The following is a 9,907-nucleotide window of genomic DNA, read 5'->3' on the forward strand; positions in this document are numbered from 1 at the left end:
CGCTGCAGCCATCTCTTCTTGTCATGAAGGTTTCGGGGACAGAACAGCTTTTAATCATCCGCTGATGAAGTGTTTTTAAAAGGTGTACAGAGACGCACGCCTGTTTCAAGCCCACTTGCTCCACAGTGGGATTTAACGCCCGTTCTGCGAGCCCTGATCAAAGCTCCATTCAAGCCACTAGATCAGGTTCAGATTCAATTCTTGTCTCTTAAAACAGCCCTGCTGTTGGCTTTAACATCCGCTAAGAGGGTGAGTGATTTATCTGCCCTCTCTGTCGCTCCGTCATGTCTCAGAATTCAGGCTGATGGCAGCTCAGCTGATCTGAGGCCTAATCCAGCGTTTAAGCCTAAAAACATCACAAGCTCTTTTAAATCAAGAGCAATATATTTGCAAGGTTTTTTCCCTCCTCCTTACAAATCAGAAGAAGAAGCATCTTTCCATCTTCTCTGCCCTGTACGTGCGTTGACGTGTTACGTAACACGCACGGCGGCATTGCGTCAGACTCAACATTTGTTTGTGCATTATAGAGACACATCTGCAGGTTGCCCATTATACACCCAGCGCCTGTCACACTGGCTGTGTGAGGCCATTTCTGAAGCCTACAGAGCATCACATTTAGAGCCTCCTGACAACCTCAGGGCACACTCGACCAGAGGTATCGCATCTTAGACTGCTTTGCATAATGGTATGTCAATGCAGGATATTTGCACTGCGGCTGCGTGGTCAACACCCTGTTCATTTATTAGTTTTTATTTATGTGTTGTGACGGCTCGTTCCATGACACATTCTGTCCTTAGTGCCTTAACAGAATGACTATTATTGTTTCATGGAATCTCGTTTAAACTCACATCTGACTGCATGCATTTACAGTGTGAGATGTTGTTATCAGTCACAGGTTGTGACTGTTGTTCTTGTTCTATTGTCACTAATCAGTTCATGACTACTGTCATCAATCAGTTCATTTGATTAATAATCAGTTCATTTATTATTAATATGTTCATATTGAAGAGCCGTGGATCTGCTCTGTTCACGGCCTTTTTCAGCCTCTCCTCTTTTCTGTTGAAAACCTTTCCAGGGCGTTCATGCACTCGGAACGCGTAAATTACGCAATGCGTGTCTGTGCATGGTGCGCGTAATTATGCAATGCATATTTACGCACATGGAGAGCTGAGTGACAAGATGTTTTTTGGGCAATCAGGCGCTTCTTATGGTGTTTGAATGGACCCAGTGAGGCGGAGACTACATCTGCTTTGCCCTTAACCCACCAGCAACAGCTCTTAAAGGGCGAAGCCTATACGAAACAGAACGTTGGTTACGTTCTGTAACCCCAGATTCTATGAGTATAGGCATAGCCCTTTAAGCATCGGGCCTCACTGGCTCCTAAATGCCTGAAGAAAAAGCTATTTGGGAGCCGATTACCTGCTCTTAACGTAATTTATACGGACCGGGTGGGGCCCACACAACAGGTGGGCGTGGACTAATTTTTTTTTTCAGTGCGATGCTTTGCATGATGGGACAAACCCACCAGCGACAGCTCTTAATGGGCTACGCCTATACTCATAGAATGTGGGGTTACAGTACGTAACCAACATTTGTCACTTCATTTTGGATCAATACATACACTTGAAAGGGGAGTGGTGGCACACAGGCTAGATAAGGTAGGCCTGGGATCGGAAGGTCACCGGTTCAACTTCCCCTACCGACAACATCAAAATGTGGGTGGATAAGGTGAAGAACCCAAACTTGACTACACCCTAATTTGCCTCACCCTGCGCCCTTGAGCAAGGCCCCTAACCCCCACCATCTGCTTCCAAACAGGTCTTTTGAAAATGAGTTTTCATGAGTCAATGAGACTACCTGTATAAATAAAGGTTAAATAAAACCAACAAACAAAAAAAAAGCATTTTCCTGTGTGAGCAAGGAAGACTTTTAATAACCAACTGAGATCTTCTCATGTTTCTCTAGTTCAGTGCTGTTTTTGATGACTCATTCTAAATAATTTTATAATTTCCTTCCTTTTTGAGCAAAAATGCTAATATGATGAATCCCCACCCCCACCCCTCTCTGATCACGTTACCATTTCCCGGACCAACCACCAACATCCATTGCCTGCTTTTAGGCTGGCATCTACAGTGACTCACCTTAGTTTTCACCTCACCCTCAGCTTCTCAATACTAACCTAACATCAGCACATCCAATTCAACCTATAGTTTAAAAATAGTTTTGATTTTTGATCTCAAAGTATCCATCACGGTTAATATGTAGTCTTAAATCAGAATGATGTCAGGATAATAGTGAGCCTTCAGAAATTAGCCTTGACACTCTAATGGTAATGAAACTGACAGACATCTAAAACCTCTCATCTCTGCCCATTATTTAACAATTAAAATGACAGTAAAAGTGGCATAACGTGCAGGAGTAATTGGGATAATGTGACTGCACATGTGGCCAATATATGTTATATGTTACAAAGGCAGAATAAGCTTATTGAAAACCAACCACTTGTAATTGTGTTCTCTGGAAATTGTGTTCGAGAAGAATTTGTCTTTATTTCTTTTATTTCAACTGCAATGCAACACTTGCACTTAATGATAAAAGTGTTAAAATATGATGACACTAACAGAACTGTGAGACAGGACTTAGGTGATTTTAAACAATTTCTACGGACTACTTGTGAGTTATTTTTAAATTAAACTAAAGGTTCCAGGGCTGGACCAGGTATAGTGCAGAATAAAAAAAAAGTTAGGAAGTGGTTTGTTCACATCAAATGTCCATCCATCAATCCATCATCTTTACCCACTTCTTCCTTTCTGGGTCGCAGGGGGTCACTGGTGTCTATATGCAGCAGTCAATCTGCAAGAATCTGCATGCAAACTCCACTCAGAAATGTCCTTGGCCGGTATTTAAGCTGACAACCTTCTCGCTCTAGCGACAGCTCTAGCAACTGTGCCACAGTGCCACTTCTATACATTCATCCATCCATTAACTGCCACTTGTCTCAGAGTCTGATTGTAGAGGCAGCAGCTTAAGCAAGGAGGCCCTGTTACGATTCCGTATTTAATGTTGTTCTTTACCTTTTTTATTTCAGGATGAGCTGGAGATGGCACCTTTGCTGTGGAGCAGGGCTTTCTCATCTGACAACTAATGCTCACCTGTTTCTAATCACCACTGATGGATATCTGGGTAAGTAAGACTAAGCTGAGACACTATTCTTTAGTGATCTATTAGCCTCCTCACAGAATGTTCTAGCCACTCTCCTGGTGTAATATTCCTGTGAATGCTCCTGAGGAAAAAAAAAGTTTTGCTAAGTCTTACCTGTATTTTCCACACATAACTCCTCAAGCTCTTTTGGACTCTCCTCCACGGGCAAGAGAACATTGTCCCTCTGCCTGGAACTCCTGACAAGGTCTCATCAGTACTTGGTTTCCTGCAAAAATCTATAGAAGTCAGCTTGGCCTCTCACTCCCACCTACTTGGTCCAGTCTCTCCACATTCATTCAAAGTCCTCCTACTCACCTTCTGTGTCCCAGAACATACATTTCTTAAAACTTACAGAATTAACATTAATCTATGATCAACTGTGACCACACTAATGCCTGCTCCATATGCTCTGCAGCTGAACACAGACACTTCTTATGGTCAGTTTCACAAGCAAATCATTGTTTTTACGTAACCATGCTTCCTGTATGGATATTTTCAGTCAAATGGGGCACACTGGGCATGTAAGAATTAGCACTAATTATCCCCAGACGTCTCACTCCACAATCACTTCCTCCAGCTTTCCAAGACCAGTCAAGACACTAGTATGTTCTGGGTCTCCTCCTGGTTGAAGTCAATAGCAACCCATCTCCAATGCCGGTAAAACATTGCTTCCTTCACCCCAGTCCTGAAAGTTTGCCAGCTGCCTATCTGGCCTATCAATACCTCTCTGATGCCCCAAGAGTTCTACCAGGTAGCAAGGCCTCCATCTTCAACTTAACAGCCTCCGTCACCCAGTTTCACCCACTACCAGTTTCAAGGATGACCACCATGAGAAACACCAACAACTTTGAGGCCACAGATCAGTGCAGCAGCCTCAATCTGGATAATTCCATCAGAAGTTCCAAAACAATACATTTGGGTCTCCTGGGTTCATCCAACATCTTCCCCTCCATCTAATCCAACTCACTAACATGTAGTAATCAGTTGACAGCTCCACCCCTTCCTGCAGCTGAGTCTCCAAAACACATGGCTTCAGATCAGTTTAGGTCACATTACTACAAAATCTATCATCAATGTGGGACCTAGGATGGCCTGGTGATGTGCACCATTATTCCAGGTTATACTGTTGCTACCCATGTGGGCACTGACATTCCCCAGCAGCATGATGGAATCTCCTCCTGAAGCACTTTCTAGCATTGCCAAAAAGGACTCAGAGAAATTTGGGAACTCTGTACTGATGTTTTATGCAAGGGCACAAACAGCAGTTTGAACCCATTTCTGCATCCAAAGGTGCAGGGAAGCTACCATTGTCATGGTTTTAGGTAAATGTTTGACCCACATGCAGTGAAGCTCTCAGAGAAACCAATAAAGATTTAAGAGTTTTATGTAAATATCCGAAATGGTAATGAGGTGATGTCGTTCGGGGAAAGTAGGATCTGGAAGCCAACAAGGACCAAACTGCTAACTGGGTCTCTGGAGACAAACAAAGGAGAGGTGAGTAGTGAATTGAGTTCTTGAATGATTGAAGGAAGTAAACTGCTTACTTGAGGTTGAAGGGAAATCTGTCAGGGAGAGGTGAGTGGGATCCAAGAAGCCTGGTGATTGGTTATTGAGGTTACCAGTGGAAATCCAGGAAGTAGATTGTTGGTAGATGGTTGATGATTGATGCCAAGGAGCTTGGTGGAGGGCGGAACAAGTTCAATCAGAACTCAGGTGGAATGAGGAGCGAGGGGTCCAGAAAACAGTTGAGGTTTAAAGATGATCCAGCAATGGCAGAACTTTGCTGCTGACTGAGTTCCTCTCAGGAAGGAAACTGGAACGAAATCCAGAATGGAGGCAGGAGTAACCTGGGGTTCAAGGTGGAGAGCACCAAGTAAACAAATGTAAAGAGGTCAATAAAACAACAAGAGTCAGACAGAGCTCAGAGGGCTATGAGTTACCACAAAGGTTGACAATCTGGCATTAAAGGACTGGCAGGAGCTTCCTTTTAAGCTTCTCCTGATTAGAGCAGATGGATTTCAGGTGTGTGTGTGAGCACACCTGCTGCGACCAGCCCTGCCAGCCGGCTCCTTGGCACCATCTGGTGGAATACAAAAAAAATGACGGTAGAGGTGAAACACAGATCCCAACAACCATCACATCTACTGACCCAAACTTCAATGCACTAGTGCCAAGCCAGCTGGCTTTAAGTAGGTTCACACATGTTTTGTACTTCTTGCCACAAGCACCTCCCGAGTGAATTAAGGTCCAGCCCCTTTCAAGGAGATTGGTTCCTGGACCCATGTTGTGCATTGACGTGAGACAGACTGTATCCAGTTGTTTCCATTCAAAAGTATGAGCAATCTCGAGGGCTTCAAATTCATGCTCAAAATTCCAGGTAAAAGAATCCAACAAAGTTTGCTGTGGCTCCTCGGACAGATGAAGTCTTTTGTATGGAAGACAAATCGTTTCAACAAAAAGAAACCGTGCAGAGGACGTGACTTAACTTTGTTGAAATCTCAAGGGCCTTCTAGACCAAAGAAGTGACAATCCATGTTCTAAGCTTTAATAAACTAGGGTCAAAGTGCCAAGACTGTTGCACACAGCTCATTGCGCCCAACCTAACAAGCCCTTCCTCTAGGTCTAGCTCTAAGGTGAGGTTTCTGTAACCCATCCATCCATTATCTTTTACCAGCTTCTTCCATTTTGGGTCACGGGGGTTGCTGGTACCCATGTCCAGCAATCACTGTACGAGGGGTGGGGTACTCCCTGGACAGGTCGCAAGTCCATCACAGGGACACATAGAGACATGCTGGTGAAGATTCTCAAATAAATGTTACAAATAAAGTCCAGTTGTTTTTGTATTGAACGCTTTTTGAATTCATCATGTCCTGGATGACTGAGAATCTTCACCAGCATATTGCTAAACATTTTGGGAAGGATACCATAAGAGCAGTGCGGGAGTTTGAGAAGATGTCAAGGAAGTTTGCAGACTACAGGAATCATCTTCGTTTCAGTCTGAGATGCAGACAAGAAAAACTCATCCCCAGGAGTTTGAAACTCAACTCCACGATCAAAGGAAATAGAGCAGAAGGAATACTCCTGAAAGCTCAAAACAAGCTGCTCAGTGAGAGAATAAGACAGATACACTTCACCACTGAAGCTCTCTCACTCAAAATGGATCAGACCCTCCAGAAGCTGTCTACTTGGCTACCACTTCCTCTGTTGGAAGAAGTTTCTTGTTTCGTTGAAAAGGCCCAGCTTTCACAGCATCAAAAGAGCAAGGAACGCCGAAAAAGTAAGTTTCTAAAATTACAACAGAGAGCTGTTTTCTCATCACAAACCATCAGTCAAGATCAGGAGTTTGTCTGCAACACTAATTTTCAGGACCAGTGGGTTAGAAATTTGTCTAACAGGACATTGACACAACCTGAGAAAGATGTGCTGACAAAAGGACTAAACTTTGCCATCTCCCCACAAGAAATACCTGTTGTGGAACTAATCACGGCCACTGAATCCGCGATTAGGAACAACAACTTGACGGAAGGAGAGTCAGAACAACTCAGTATGAAAATATCAGCAACCCTCTCCAGTGCCAAACCGCCTCCTTCAAACCTCACACTACAGGAAAGGAAAGCTGTAACATCACTCAGCCAGGACCAAAACATCACCATTTTACCAGATGATAAAGGAAGATGCACAGTAGTCCTCAACACTTCAGATTACCGGGAAACAAATAACTACACTACTGAGCGACAGCAACACCTACGAGACCCTGAAGAGGGACCCAACCAGCGCCTACAAAAAGAAAGTCACAGATTACCTGCAAAAAATTGAAAAGGAGAAAACAATCAATCGATTGTTGTATTATAGATTGTACCCAGGGGAAGCCACTCCTTGTCTTTATGGACTTCCAAAAATACACAAAGAAGGAACACCACTCAGACCCATCTTCAGCAGCATGAACTAAGTGACATACAATATTGCTAAACATCTGGCTGGTATTTTAGCTCCTCTTGTTGGAAACACACCTCATCACATAAAGAACTCCATTGATTTTGCTAACAAAGTTCAATACTTGAAACTAACCCCAGGAGAAACCCTTGAATCGTATGATGTGACTTCTCTTTTCACATGCATACCATCTCTGAAGCAGTAGAAACCGTCAGAAAACAACTTTTACAAGACAAGGACTTAATCAATAGGACCAACTTCACCCCAGACCAGATCTGCACCCTGTTGGATCTCTGCCTCTCCACCACTTATTTCAAGTTCAATGACAGTTTTTACAGACAGAAGCACAGCTGTGCCATGGGATCTCCAGTGTCACCCATTGTTGCCAATCTCTACATGGAGGAAGTGGAACAGAGAGCCCTAAACTCCTATGAGGGAACAACGCCAAGCCATTGGTTCCGTTATGTGGATGACACTTGGGTCAAAATCCAAGCTAAGGAAATAGAAGCGTTCACCAGACACATTAACTCAGTCGATAACAACATAAGTTCACCAGAGAGGATGAAAACGACAACAAACTGCCTTTTTTGGACTGTTTGGTTCAGATGGAGAGAGAGGACAGCTTCAACATTGAAGTTTACAGAAAACCAACCCACACAGACCAGTATCTTCTGTTTGACTCCCACTATCCACTGAAACACAAACTCTCTGTCATCAGAACTTTACAACATCAGGCCGAATGCATCCCCAAGAAGACAGAAGGTAAGGAAAAGGAGCAGAAACACATTCAAGAAGCTCTTCAAACATGCATGGCTCAACACAGGAGAGCCACCTCCTCTGGACAAAATTCAGCTGTTCACCTCCACCTCACAGATAAGGGACACTCTTTTGAGGACCAAAATGTGCACATTTTGGACCGAGAACACAGATGGTTTAAGAGGGGGGTGAAGGAAGCAATTTATGTAAAAAGAGAAAAGCTGTCTCTTAACAGAGGAGGAGGCCTCAGATTTCCACTTTCAAAAACCTATAATGCAACTTTAAAACAGATTCCCAGCCGGTTTTCACACCTGAGGGGAACAGAGGGGCCTCGTCTGTCAATTAGAGGAACACAAGACTCTTACTGTTAAGGTTGTTTAGGTGTGAATTGCCAATCTACATATGTGTGTGTGTCTTACCTCACTCAGCCTTGTAACCTGAAACTCTCACTCTCTGCTCTTTGAATTGAGAAAGCTCCTCGGAGTTGTTTTTGTATTGAACGCTTTTTGAGGACACATGGAGACAAACGAGAAAAACAACCATTCACTCTCTCACTCACACCTAGGGACAATTTAGAGTTACCAATCAGTCTAACATGCATGTTTTTGGTCTGTGGGAGGAAACCGGAGTACCCGGAGAAAACCCACGCATGCATGGAGAGAACATGCAAACTCCACCCAGAAAGGCCCCTGGACCGGGATTTGAACCGGGGACCTGCTCGCTGAGAGGCAGCAGCTCTACCAGTTGCACCACCGTGCTGCTGTCCCTGTAACCCATATTTAGGAAAGGGTTAGGTTTAGTGTTAGTTATTTTTCTTTACAGTCCGTTCAAGTGTTGTGGATTTCTTTTTGTTTGGCCTTTCACCTAGTACCAATCTGCCTTGGGATGCCATACTGGGAGTGAAAGCCCCTAAGAGGATAGCTTGCAGGGTCATCCATTATCTTTACTCACTTCATTTTTGGGTTGTGGGGTTCACTGGTGCCCATATCTAGCAGTCACTGTGGAAGAAGTGGGGACACCCTGGACAGATCTCCAGTCTATCACAGGGACACATAGAGGCAAAAAAGTCAAACAACCATTCACTCTCTCATTTACACCTAGTGACAATTTAGAGTTAACAATCAGCCTAACATCCAGTTTTTGGTCTGTGGGAGGAAACCAAAACATCTGGAGAATACCTGGGAGAGATGGGAGAACATGCAAACTCTACCCATAAAGGTCGAGGGATGGTATTTGATCTGGAAAACTTCTCGCTAAGAGGTGGCAGATCTACCAACTGTGCCACCATACTGCCCTCTTGTAGGATCATTCATCATTAAATGTTTCTTTCTGTAAATGATTAATCTTCCCTCGAGTTACTGGAGAGGATCACAGAGCAGGGAGTTATCTCCATTGATCACAGAGTTTGTCTCATCATACTGTACTTGTAAAGATGTCCTAATATCACCAATCGATTTTTAAAACACCATTTTAACAGCTTAAGTTTAGGTTTATTATCATATTCAGATGAACACAAGGTCAACAATGCAATGAAATGCCCAGGACGAGAATAACTGCCTTGACTCGCCAAAATAACAACAAGAAGAAATACCAAGACATGCAACAAAAATTCAAAAACAAGGCACCAAAAGGGACAAAGTCAAATACATCTACAGCAGCATGGTCCTATTAGCAGAGTGGTTCTGTTGGCAGTGAGGTTGTCTTAGCAATATGGTCCTGCTAGCAGCATGGTACTGTACGCAGTGTGGCTTTGTTAACAGCATGGTCCTACTAGTAGCTGTTGGTGTTGGTGAATGCCCTGCCAACCATCATTTCTGAACTCTATCTCTTGCAAACACTGCTGATAATGGGAATCGCACACAAATTTTTTTTGTAGAATCCTTAAACTCCACGTAGTGATATTGAAAGAGTTGAAAATTATTTTAAATGGGGCTTCAAATAGCCATCCATCCATTTTCTGAGCAGGATTGTGTTGTAAAATAAAATCTGTTTCTGCTTGTACAATTTCTAAAGCTTA

Source organism: Nematolebias whitei, chromosome 4, assembly GCF_014905685.2.
Source record: "Nematolebias whitei isolate Nwh7 chromosome 4, NemWhi1, whole genome shotgun sequence".
Lineage (NCBI taxonomy): Eukaryota > Metazoa > Chordata > Actinopteri > Cyprinodontiformes > Rivulidae > Nematolebias > Nematolebias whitei.